The 13,495-nt window shown below is 40.3% G+C and overlaps 1 protein-coding gene across 2 annotated transcripts in view; it reads right to left on the bottom strand.

Moving 5' to 3' along the window:
* The window catches only part of GABBR2 (gamma-aminobutyric acid type B receptor subunit 2), a 418,186-nt gene that overhangs the window by 383,641 nt on the left and 21,050 nt on the right, over positions 1-13,495 (bottom strand). The gene's annotated exons all lie outside the window — the stretch shown is intronic.

The raw sequence follows: 13,495 nt of genomic DNA, 5'->3' as shown, positions 1-13,495 counted from the left end.
CTTACATTAACCCTTCCATCGCCAACTGCTAGGAGTACCACCACCAACCACCACCAACTGCAGAACATGATACATGACATGTTGTGTCTGACTCTGGGGGAGGGGCTCCAATTCTAAGCCAAAGACACCTCCAAGGTCATGTGGCCGGCATGACTGCATAGAGCACCATTACCTTCCTGCCAGAATTATGTTTAGTACTAAATGGACCTCTGCAAATGATCAGATAGATAGATAGAAACCGCCTTGAGTCGCCATTTCGGCTGAGAAAGGCGGTATAGAAGTAAAGCAAATAAATAAATAAATAAATAAATTCATTTTGCACAATGTTTGTTGGAATCACAATGTGAAAAACAACTTGCTTCCCCCACTCCACCCCTTGATCAGCTAGGCACATTAAGCTAACAATCTTCTGCCACAATCACACTTGAGGATGTAGTGTCAGAATGCACTGTCCTAATTGTAACTACAGCTTGTGGTGCTAATAAGGATGAAGTATTTTAAAAAGAAAACATGCTAGTAATAGTAATCTTTAAAAGGGAAGTTTTTTTTCCCAAAAATATAAATTGTGCTGGTTTAATTAAACCTTCTGTTTTAAACTGATTTGCCCCACAACCTACTTAAATAAAAATGCAATTGCTTTCTATTTAGAATAATTTGACAACTGATTGCTAAGGCCAAAGACGCTTAATGCTTTCTCAACAGTCCTGATTAAACCTGAAGTCTGTTTTACTTCACATTCATGGAAAGGTGAAATAGAAGACCTTTCCCCCTCAAAATGGAGAAAAACTAGTAAAAGGAAAAAAAAACACCACTGATGTGATCACATGCCACAAAAAAGACAGTATGACAATGAGCAAATATGGACTCAGTCTAGCTATCAGAGGGGTATATTTTGGGCTTAAGATTCCAATTGTGCTGTTGGAGGCTTCTTGACCCACATCCAGTACTCTCTCCCCATGAAGGATTTAGCCCCCTAATATACATTGTGTGCCTTATACAAAATGTATCATGGATCACAGGAGCTATAGCCAGAAGAAAAGTTTGGCCTACTATCAGAAAGGTTAAGGCGGGGTACATAGTAAAAATAGGAGGGGCAGGGAAGGTTGCCTAAATCTAACTTTAGTGTGAGATAATAACCAAAGTCTAGCCTATAAAACTTTAAACTGTGTAATTCGGTATTTTTATTCCAAAAATGTTGCTTTCATAGAAAACAAGCATGTTAAAAAGAGCATCTGAGCCTAATTTAGTTATCTATGTGCAAATCATAGTAGTCTACCTCCCAATCTATGTTGTTAAGATCGTCTGGGGAGGCCCTGCTCTCGTTATCGCCTTCGTAACAAGTACGTTTGGCGGAGATGAGAGACAAGGCCTTCTCGGTAGTGGCCCCTCAGCTGTGGAACACCCTCCCTATAGATATTAGATCGGCCACTTCCCTTTTAACATTCCAGAAAAAAAGTCAAGACATGGCTTTTTGAACAAACGTTTGCAAATGCAGAGTAACTGACACAGGAAAATGGAACAACTACACAATGAGTCCGGACAACGTTTTTAACAAGGAGACACTATGAATGTATATTTTATTGATTTGTTTAGTTTTTATTATATGTTATGTTTTTAATTGTATTTATGACATTGTAAGCATTGAATTTTGCCGTTGCCTACGGGCTGAGAAAGACAATATACAAATACAGCAAATAAATAAATAAATACACAAGTGTCATTTTGACATGGTCAGGAAGTTCTGAAAATAGTCTTGTGAGGAAAGAAAATGTTTAATGAAGGTGAGAAATCCATATTAGTGGCTTGGTTCAGCTATGGAGCTGCAGTTACTTGAATTTTTAAAAAAGGGAAGCAAACAGGGAGGAAGGGAAAGTAATGGATTTGCTGTCTATGGTCTTTACTGTCTGCCTATTGGAAGTTTAAATAGCAGCAGGCTGGGAACAGGGAAGTGCAGAGGACTGAAGGAACACCCACAAAATGCCCCAGTAAACACAATTGGCCCCAAAATCACAATAGAAGCGGCTTGAAATTACCACACTTCTAAAGACTCATTAAATGTACATTCAACAGACCTAAATTTCCATTTTCTAAAAATCACTGCTTCAACATAAACTGGAGACTGGTTTGCAGTGAGGTTAGGATGACATCATGGGGTAGGTTTTTCTATTCATGGTTGGGGAACCTCCACCCCGTGTTGCAAGCCTCATGTGACAATGTGCCCTCTTTCCATGTTCTGTGTTGCTCTTGTCTGAAGGACACAAGAGCAACCAGACCCAACTCCCTTGTGTCCCATTGGCTGGAGAGATCCACTACCTTTATGTTCCAGGTGCCACTACTTTGGCACCTGGGGAAGAGAAAAGTACACAGACTCTGCCGGACTTAATACCCTCCTGCATACCATTCTCTTTTTGTTCTGTGTCATGTCTTGTTTAGACTATAAGCTTGAAGACAGGGGATTGACAAATTAGTGATTTGTAAGCCACCCAAGAAGACTTTTGGCTGAAGGACAGGGTATGAATATTCTGGATAAATATAAGCACATATTAAATGCTCCTCTAATCAATACAGTTACAATTAAATAAACATTTTTAAAAATTAAATCCTCATAAAGCTACCTTTTTCTGAATAAAAGGTAAACAAAATGAAAGCTAAAGAGCACAATCCAGAGTAGGTACAACCACTGTAAACACTACTTCACATCACATGTTGACTGTGATAGATGAAAAAGTAGTAAGCTACTGCATAAGAACACAAAACTTAATCACCAAACAAGAATTTGAGGGTGGACCAATGTCCACCACAGACACAAAATCTATAAACTCATTCTGTCTCTTGTCCACAAAATGTAATACAATTTATTTCGGCAATAGCACTTACTCCTTACATTCTAGGTTGCTGTTTGCAACCTGCAAGAAGCAGCGGTAATCACTGATGTGAAGCACATACAGGATGCCATAATGTCAGGATATGGATATGTTTTGTTAGACATTGCAGAGAGGGAGAGGAGAACAATATATGCTGGTGCTGTTTCCAGACTGAGGTGTGTATTAAGCATCCCATTAAACTGGCCTTTCTGTTGCTATGTGAAACCAGTATTTACCATGTCCTTCCCATTCTGTCTTCATTTTAATGACCTACCCTATTTTTCAAGCCATTTAAATCAGACAGCACGTCCAATTGAGGCTATGCAAATGCATCCTGGTAAATATATGAGCTCCTTGAAAAATGTTAGCCTTCTTAAAATGTACTTGGTGTAAACATGACATCAGAAAAGTTGCTTGTGAATTTCTGATAAATAATATCTCTCTGATCAAACACAAAGCAGTATCTGTTCAGAATTAAGGTTAAGCTCTTCGTTGTTGAGTCTAATACAAAAAGATATAAAAGATACAACTTTCATCATTGGACTTCAAGGTCTCCAAAATTTTAGAAGCAAAACTGATGGGTTCTTAAATGACCACTTAATTCAAGCAAAAAAACAATATTTTATGTGATTCCCCATCTACACTGATAGTATAATGCGGCTTCAAAATTACTTGGAACTATTGTGGCCACAAAATGCATGCTGCCAATTTGCTCTGCATGGGTCTAGTGCATTAAAAAAGCCACAGGAAGGTCAGAGTTAAGCCGTAAAATGTGCCACAGCAGATCCAAATATATCCCAGATCCAGAAGAAATCAGCTCTGCAAAATGTGGAGTGCATTGTAGCCACTGCTGTGAAATATCTCAAGGGCATGGCTGGGCAGAAGGGGGCTAACGGACCCCTGAGAGGGGAAAATGATTACCTCCACACTTAACTGTCACTTTCTCCCTTTTTGAAATCCTGTATGGCTCTGGTGCATTTATCCTCATCTGAAGAGTGGTTTGAGGCCAGCTTCTGTGTTTGATGTAATCATCCTGGCCTCGAATCAGTTTCCTGGCATGGCAACCTAATCACCCATGCATGAAACCAGTTTCTGCCAAACTGGTTCCAAGCTGCTTTAACCAGTATAGATGTGCCCATGGTTAAACAAGATGCACACAAAAAGTTTGTGTCATCATTACAATTCTTTATGGTTCCAGCAAAATAAAACAACCAAACAACCTTTTACATTGACTAAGTGGACCAAAAATATATTGATCCAATAATGAAACAGTATCCCAATCTTTATTTTAAGTCTGGAAATTCCGTTTTGGAAAGCAACCGAGAAGCAATTGTGCTCCCTGCAAGAATTGCCAAAAAAATTCCAAAGGGTTATGGAATTAGCACCAAAACATTTGCACCAAAACAAAGGTTCATATTTTCTCTGTTACTATAGGTTCATAACTCCTCTTTCACAGATCTTTTAAAGGGAAAGCTTTGTCAGACTGTTCTGAGGACAAGCACTGGAGTAAAACAACTCTTTCATGTTCCATTAGTGAATTTCCCAGAAATATCTGGTTAGCCACTAATGGAAAAAGAATTCTGTGTTTTGTTTGATCAACGACATTCTTACATTATTTTTCTAAACAGCTATTTTAATTGGAATACTTCACAACATGTGCAAAAATAATAACAGTTAATGCCTGTCAAAAAAAATTCTTGAATAGCATACTATTAAAACAGTCTTCTTAAATGGTCACCATATTAACTATGAAAGTGGCATTAGAGTCTATGAGCTTGATATTATGGAGACAACTATGAGGTAATAGGAAACTTGTCCACATTTTTTTACTTACTGGATTGAGAAGCAAACCTCTGGACATTCCAGCATTGAAATGTATCAGAGGGATATCTACAAAGAAGCTCAAACATCTGTTAATGGACTGAAGAAATCCAGGCAACAAAACAAAGTTCTTTTCACTTCTAGCCATTTAGTCAGTCTAACAAATGATTCAGAAAAACAGCAGTAAAAAGGTCCTCTATCCTTTTATGCCTTCAGGGAGGCATTTAATTCTTTTCCACCAAAAGAATATCCATGCAATAGCTTTTGAAAAAAAGAAAGAGGTTATTTTCTCTGAACACATGTTTCCAGTACATTTTTTCAGCCCTTTTTTTTCCTCCGGGTTCAGAGAGCTCATCTTCCCTGCAGGATTTCACAATGTTAAAGCAAAGAAACTAGGTCTAAATGCTCTAAAGCAGCAGTTCTCAAACTGTGCTCCGTGGACCCCTTAGGGCTCTGTGAAGAACAGTCAGGGACTCCACACACCCTGCTCTCCCCTGCCTAGGAAACACAAGGCCTCCCTTGTGCCACCAGCAGTGTGGCCTATCAGACCTCCCTTGCACCATCAGCAGCACAGGCTATGAGGACTCCCTCGTGCTGCCAGCAGCATGGCACATGATGCTTCCAGGCACTACTTTGACTGCGATTTTCCTGCAAGGCAAAAACAAGTTGGACTGGGTGGCCTCTGGATTGCTGCTATTATTGTTGTTGTTGATCTTGCAAAGGCTTGATAGTCATCTGTTGGGGGTGCTTTGACTGATTTTCCTGCAAGACAGAAGGAGGTTGGACTGGATGGCCCCTGGTGTCTTCCACTGAAATACTGTTAAGTTTATGTTGGTTAAAATTGTTCTTCATTTTAAATAGTGTATTGTTCTTTTTTTTTTCTTTTGCACAACAAACCAAATACATGCAGTGTGCACAGGAATTTGTTCTTATTTCTTTCAATTAGTTCACACAAACATTGTTCATCCATCTGCCATTTGCCCGGCCCATCTTGTCAAATTTTAAAATGCAATGCAGCCCCTGTGTCCAAAAGTTTCTTGCGGCTCCATGATAAAATTTTCCTTTAAAAGTTTGAGAACCCCTGCTCTAACATTAAGTTCTATAAGCCATATTTAAAAAATCGTAACTTCAAAACCATCTCTGGTTATGCCTTGCTCAAGGAAACCCCATGAAAGCTGACAGGTAGCTTGAAGACACAGACACACATCTGCATTATGTGTAACAATGTCATGACCTGATTCTATAATAGTATGTGGGCTATTTGGGTAAAGTACCCATACATTGATATAGCAGGCGAATAAAAGAACATAATCAGTGTGAAGAAAACTGATTTGGGTAGGACTGTGAGCAGGGATATGTGGGCAATGAGCAGGAATATGTAAGAAATATGTAGGCATATATGCGCAATTGGAGAAGGATGTAATCTGTGATCTCAAAGTCATGTGTTGTTGAACTTCGGCTCCTAAAATCTTCATGGTCACAACAACCTCTAGGTTTGAGAATGACTGGGGGAACAGAGCAAAGAGGAATATACAAAACAACAGAGTTCAGAGGCAGAAGCATACTTGCAGCTCAAGTACGGCAAATCCCACAATAACCAACTTTCCTTTACGGGTGCTACCATGAGGCTTTAATAGGTCATTTCAGCTCCTCGGGAGAGAAGCACTTTTAACAATCTCAAATGGGCGTGCATTCCAAGACAGTGGCAGGCCTGAAAAGCAATTTCTGACATGGACCTTCTCTGTAGGTAATGGTTAGCTTTCTTCCTATTTTAAGATTGTGCTTTTGAGAGAATAAAAACTAACACTGATTCCACCCCACTGAACTCCATGGAATTTCACCATCTACTTCAAAGCGTTCGGGTCAAGACTGTGGGTGGAAGATTTAGCATACACTTTCTCAAAGAGCAAAACATTTAACTTCTCTGTGTGAAAAATTTTTGGGTTTTAATCTGAAAAATTAGTCATAGCACCTATTTACCTCACAGCAAGAAAATGTTAACATTAGCTTATTAATGTTTTTGGAGCATGTTTGGGATAGAAGAAAACACTCTAAATGCTAATGTTTGATCTGTTGCTATATTAAACTATTGCTGCTGTACAGATGCATGCTACAAATTAAGTGGAAAACAATTTTTATTTAGAAATCAAAGAATCCAGTTGTTGTTAAGAGTAATCTGTCTATCCTATTAACTTCTAAAGAATATCCCACCTTTCTTTCAAGCAAGTGCCCCCATGTTTGTCCTGTATATATAAAGTAATATAGCACAAATATTTCTGAGATCATGGGGGAGGGGGGATTTGAAACAATTAATTAGTGAAAAGTATTATTCTACAGAAGAGCCAGCAAACCTGAATATACCAAATGATCCTCAGACTGCAGTTATGTCTAATTTGTTTTATTCATTCGCAGACTGCAAATGTGAAAATCACAAATAAAGGACAGAGTGTTGAATTTGAATTGAGGAGACTTTATCACACCAGGCACTCTTAGTGCAGCAGTAGTATAGGGCATGTCTACACTAACCATGTTTTCTGAAGGTTGGGTAAATCAGTTCCTTGGCAGCTAAACAATGCATTGAGCTTATTTGTGTTCACACGGGCCATGGCTACTTCAGTGCAGCTTTGAATCATGTTAATAAACAATTGCAGGTTGCTCTGAATTCTCCCCAAAAATCTAGAGCAAACTGGAAGTTTGGACCTATGTAAGCAATTGGGCCAGTTCCAAGAGAGACTGTGTACATAGCCAACCCATATTCTCTGGGCATGAGTGGCCTGGCGACATGCGATGGCACTCACCACCCCCTCCCTCTCATTATTGCAGTGGCCTGCCAGCAGGACATGACTAGTGTCTGTCACTCATTACCTGGAGTGACGCTGTGTGGAGTGACAGGGGGATCAGAGAAGGGTGGGGCAAAAAGAGGAGTGATTTCTCCTCTTCCCCCTCCCCTCATTCTGGTGCCCCAGGCAACATCATTCCAGATGGTAAGCTATTGTCACGAGCCATAGTTCACCCACTGAGTGCCACAATGGCAAGGAAGGACAGTAACAGCAGCCATCCAGTGGTACCAATCCAAAGCCAGAATCACTGGACAGTCAGGACTCAGTGTCTGGGAGGATGGTAATCTAAACCATCCCAGATCCGATCCAGCATTCTCCACTCCAGATCAACCCCAGTAAAGGGGTCAATGTACTCCAGCCAGCCAGTAAGTGTAAAGCTGCCAACACAAATGGAAACATACTGATATTGCATTTCTTTCTTTCATATCCTTTCAGCAATAGCAATATACACCCAATTTGGTTATGAGGGTTCTCATGTCTATCTACTGGAAGGTGACTGACCTGTTGCTGCTTGGGAAAAGGGAAGGGGAGAGGAGGAAACCTATACCTGCTAGCATGTAGATATTCTAATATCAGAACTGCAGTGGGAGGGGCTTATCTCACCTAGGGTAGTAGTAGTAGAAAAACAGAAATATTGGGCACTACTCACAGTTTTTTCCCCATTAAAGAAAAGGTTAACCACAATAATAGTTGGAATGCATGTTCAGTAATGGATGAGTCATAATACTGTGTGATAAGGAGTGGCCACAGACATTATTATACTGCTGCAATCTTGCTGTACCATATTTGTGTAATACAACTTTCTCTCTAGTTGTAAATATTTTGGTGGAACTTTGAACTAGTCACTATTTGTTGGTCTAAACTTACACATAGATCTTTAATTGGCATAAAATCCATAAAAGGATAACATCTGTATCACTCTGAACTCTATGCAAGCAAGGCAGGATATAAATGTGTAGACAAAAAATAAATAAACCAAGAGAAGAGATCCTAAATTGCCTAGTTAAAATAGAGTGGGCTGCCTATTAAAATTTCCACAGCATATTTAATAGGCATCCCACCTCCATTTTATGATGTGCAGCTTTTACCAGCATAGACCCAGCAACTACACTTGATACAAAAAGGTTCAGTAAAAACTTCAAATTCTTAAGTTTAAAAACCTAAGATACCTTCTCCCAAGAGCAGGGTTGGAGGAATTTAGCAACTGAAATGCTATTTGCAAATGAGGGAGACATATGTGAGGAGTATTATTCATACCTGATGCCTATCTCCTCTTGGCCTGCTGAACCAATGCCTGTCCTTGTCCTGTGGCCTCACATCACAGCTCTGTTGTGTGAGGTAAGGGACTGAGTGTTTTCAAGTAAGTGAAACAGGAAAGTGGTTTTTGGACAGCGTGTTGAGTTGGGTATTAATGTCGCTGGTCACAATGCCATCTAGACATTTCTTGTATGTGACAGAGAATCTAGGAAAGCAGTGAGTAACATGGATATCAGTGTGATTGGCAGGCTGTACTTTTTTCTCTTCCTCCCCACATCCCCTTGTGTTCACGCATTGCAGGGCACACATCTATTCTAGGCACACTAAATAGGCTTAGTAATGGATATGTTTAACTCACATGAACTCAAGCTGAACTGAACAGCTTGTTGGGTCTCTATTGCTAAGAGATCAGATCTCTTGAAGTACAAAGGTGTGCATTATCCCAAAAGGGTCTAACAAATTGATTATCAAAGATGGGTCGAGGATGTTAAAAATGAAATGTGCCTTTTAAAACATACTTAGAACATCATAAGGGCTTTGTGTCTGAACATTCAACATATGAGTAATATATATAAATGACTATAGAGGCATTAAGTAGAGCTTGTGAGTTGCTGTATTGAGTCTGTGGATATCTATGGCCGCATTCTAAAATGGAATTTAAGATGTGTGTTGCAACACTTTTTCCTTCCATCTTCCCATTATGTATGGAAAAATCTAAATCTTTCATATATTGGATACAATATAGAGTCCTGCAGCACCTTAAAAATACCAGTATTTACTTCAGTCTAATGCACACCTCAACTTTTAAAACCCTGAAACCAAAAAAAGTAGTTGCTGGCAAATGTAATGTGCATCTTGTAATATGTCCATTACAGCTGCTGTCTGCTTAGAATTTCTTCTTTAAAAACAATTGTGTTACAACTTCAAAGCTTCCAACAATGGAAAATAAACCTTGGGGTGCATCTATGCTGCTGAATGAATCCACTTTAACTGCCTTGGTTCAATGCTATGGGATCATGGGGGCTGTCATTTTACAAGGCCTTGAGCTTTCTCTGTCAAAGCGTGTGCATGCTTCATCAAACTGCAAATCCCAGGGATATATAGCATTGAGTTATGGCAATTAAATTACAGATAATATCCCTCAAATAGAAGCTCCAGGTGCTCATGAAGCTGCTTCCCCTATTGCTTTAGCTCAGCACTAAGATTATTATGTGAATCTAATGCGAACCCTGATTTTGGCAAGGTAATTTAGCCAAAAACAGTGAGTGTTACATTCAAGTAAATATAGTAGTAAATGTATTGTGGTATAATTTTGGTGACATCAGAGCTTATTTATAATGGCCAAAGCTTTGACTTTGTGTACCTATGGAGGTCAAATAAGGAAGGGTTTTACATTCTCTTCTTTCATTGTGTAGCAAATGAAATACCCAACACCATGAAGTTTCTGAAATAGTGGCAATGATCAGCAAGCATGCAAGCTTTGTCTCTTCACAAATCTTTAATTCTCTGACAACCTGTCTGCTGTATCTAAGCATCCATATTTTGAACATTCAGCTACACAGGATATACATCTTCTTCACGGTTCTGAATCACCTATGTTAATCCACCTCTTGCAATTCACCCTCTGCTGTACCATCACTTGGATTTTACAGACAGATCAATTGTTTCACTATAGAAGCTAATTCTAGTAACAGCAGAGCTGTCTACTAAGAGAAGATGTGGGATTTTTTGGGCTTATTTCATGGGGCTCAGTCAATTTATTAATAGATCAATAGCTCCCGTTTCTTGCACTCCCTTGAAATAATCTGCTTATATTGCAATAACATAGAATAATGTGACACTGCTCAATGGCTGGTTTCATTTTCTCTCTTTTTGTTATAGTGTAGTCTATGAATTATGTGGGTAGATAAAGGAGGAAATGACAAAACAAGGACACAATAATATATTGTCTTCAAAGTATTCTACTGGTAGAGAATTGGTCATAAAACATCAAAGTTAAGAATAGCATAAAAACAAATAAAGAGAAAAGCAGATTGTGGAATATCCAATTAGCAGAGCACACAACAGTCAAGGTGAGCAAAGGAATAGTAGCATATACAAGAATCATGGAGCCTGTGTTGACATCAGGGCTCACGCCTCATCTAGAGAAATGCTTCCCTCTCGAATTGTAGAACAGTAACTGGACCTTACAGCAAGAATTGATATAATTCTGAAGAAAAAGGTTTGCATTTTAAGAAATTGTAGTTGTGTCCTCCAATCTGGAGAACTCTTATCCTTTCAAGAGATTTACACCCAGTTTTCCCTGGCTGCACAACTTAGGGCTTGTTTGTCAATGCATTTTCCCAGTTTGCATTTGCCATTCGGTGACCAGTTAGTACATAACAGATATCATGGTAGAACTTCCATAGTCAGACATACATTTCCCCCTGCCAAACGCATCTCACTGGTAGGAGGTGGCCCCATGTCCAATCCTTCACATTATTTTCATCCATGCAACCATACACACACGCATTGCCCATGCATGCATGCAAATAAATGTATTTTCTTTTTAGCAGATATAAAATAACACTGATATACTGATATGCAGGCCTGTAGCGGGGGGGGGGGGGGTAGGGGTTCAACCCCCCCCCCCACCTGAAATTTTTCAGGTTAAAAAAATAAACCTGGTTTACTCATGAATTTTAACTGGTTAACCAAATCCCCATGCTAAGTCTATGAGACACAAAAAATTAAGAGTCCTTCCAGAACTGCAAGCACTATCTCAAGTAAATATCGACAATTTATTCACACTGTCATTACTTGCAGCAATAGCTGATGTAGCGAAGCAACCACGTTGGGGGGGGGGGGTTAGATTTGAAGGCCCTCATGAAGGAGACCAGACTTGGAGGGGGTGGTTGACAGGGGCGGAGCTGCAGGCTATTGAAGGCTGCTCTGCCCCTGCTGTGCTCTTTGCTTCAGCGTGAGCTAAGAGGCAGATTTCAACCCCCCCAAATTTTCAACCCCCCCCCCAAATTTCAAAACTCCCCCCCCCCCGAAATTTTCAACCTTCCCCGAATTTTTTTTCTGGCTACGACCCTGCTGATATGGGAGTGTTCACACAAGAACACTTTTTAAAAAAAATAGAATTCAACTCCAGAAACAACCATTTCGTTGGAATGATTACTTTCTAACAACCAGTTCTGCCCATTAGTAAGTCCCTCCAATGACATAGGGCCCTTCCACACAACCATATAATCCAGAATATCAAGGGAGAATAACCCCAATATCTGCTTTGAATTTGGATTATCTAAACCCTTTCCACACAGCTGAAAAAAATCCACATTATCTTCTTTGAACTGGGATATGTGGCAGTGCAATGTGCCTCATATAAAGACATTATAAACACTCTTAAAGACATGAATTGGCTGGTGACTGCTAGAAGAGCACTTTGGTTTTCTCGATGTTTAATGACAGGCCGAGCTTCCCGTATGCTTCTGCAAAGGTGTTTAGAGTGGCTTGTAGGTCTTCTTCTGAATGCGCACAGATGACATTGTCATCAGCATACTGGAGTTCTAGAACAGATGTAGTTGTAACCTTGGTTTTGGCTTTCAGTTTGCTGAGGTTAAATAGCTTGCTATCTGTCTGATAGATGATTTCCACTCTGGTGGGAAGCTTCCCATCAAGAAAATGAAGTATCATAGTGATGAAGATGGAAAATAAGGTTGGGGCAATAACACATCCCTGTTTGACCCCTGATTCCACCTTAAATGGATCACTTTGGGAGCCATTGCTGTCCAAGACTCTTGCCATCATGTCATCATGGAGGAGCCACAGGATGTTCACAAATTTGTTAGGGCACCCGATTTTTACCTTGGCAGCCCCCTCTCCACAAAAATCAACATTGACACTGAAATTCAACACCGCCTGAGCTCTGCAAGTGCAGCATTTTTCTGAATGAAGCAGAGAGTGTTTGAGGACCGGGACATCAGTAGGGATACCAAGGTGCTTGTTTATAAAGCTATTGTCCTCCCAACCCTGCTATACGCCTGCAAGACGTGGACAGTCTACAGACACCACATGCAACTCCTGGAACGATCCCATCAGCGTTGCCTCCAAAAAATCCTGCAAATCTCTTGGGAAGACAAGTGGACAAATGTCAGCATGCTGGAAGAAGCAAAGTCCACCAGCATTGAAGTGATGGTCCTCTGCCATCAACTCCGCTAGACTGGCCATGTTGCCCGGATGCCCAAGCACTGTCTCTCAAAGCAGTTGCTCTATTCCGAACTCAAGAATGGAAAATGGAATTGGTTGTTGTAGGTTTTTTCGGGCTATATGGCAATGTTCTAGAGGCATTCTTTCCTGACGTTTCACCTGCATCTGTGGCAAGCATCCTCAGAGGTAGTGAGGTGAGGAAAACAGAAAGTTGGAGGACAGGAAAAGAGATTTAAAGACGGGTTCAAAACCAACCTTAAAAACTCTGGCATAGACACTGAGAACTGGGAAGCCCTGGCCCTTGAGCGCTGCAGTTGGAGGTCAGCTGTGACCAGCAGTGCTGCAGAATTTGAAGAGGCACGAATGGAGGGCAAAAGAGAGAAACGTGCAAAGAGGAAGGCACATCAAGCCAACCCTGACCGGGACTGCCTTCCACCTAGAAACCAATGCCTTGACTGTGGGAGAAGATGCAGATCAAGAATAAGGCTCCACAGTCACCTACGGACCCACTGCCATGATACT

This window comes from Anolis sagrei, chromosome 4 (assembly GCF_037176765.1).
Source record: "Anolis sagrei isolate rAnoSag1 chromosome 4, rAnoSag1.mat, whole genome shotgun sequence".
In the NCBI taxonomy this organism is placed as follows: Eukaryota; Metazoa; Chordata; class Lepidosauria; order Squamata; family Dactyloidae; genus Anolis; species Anolis sagrei.
Note: the sequence above shows the minus strand (reverse complement) of the source record. Positions and strands in the feature narration are given on the sequence as shown.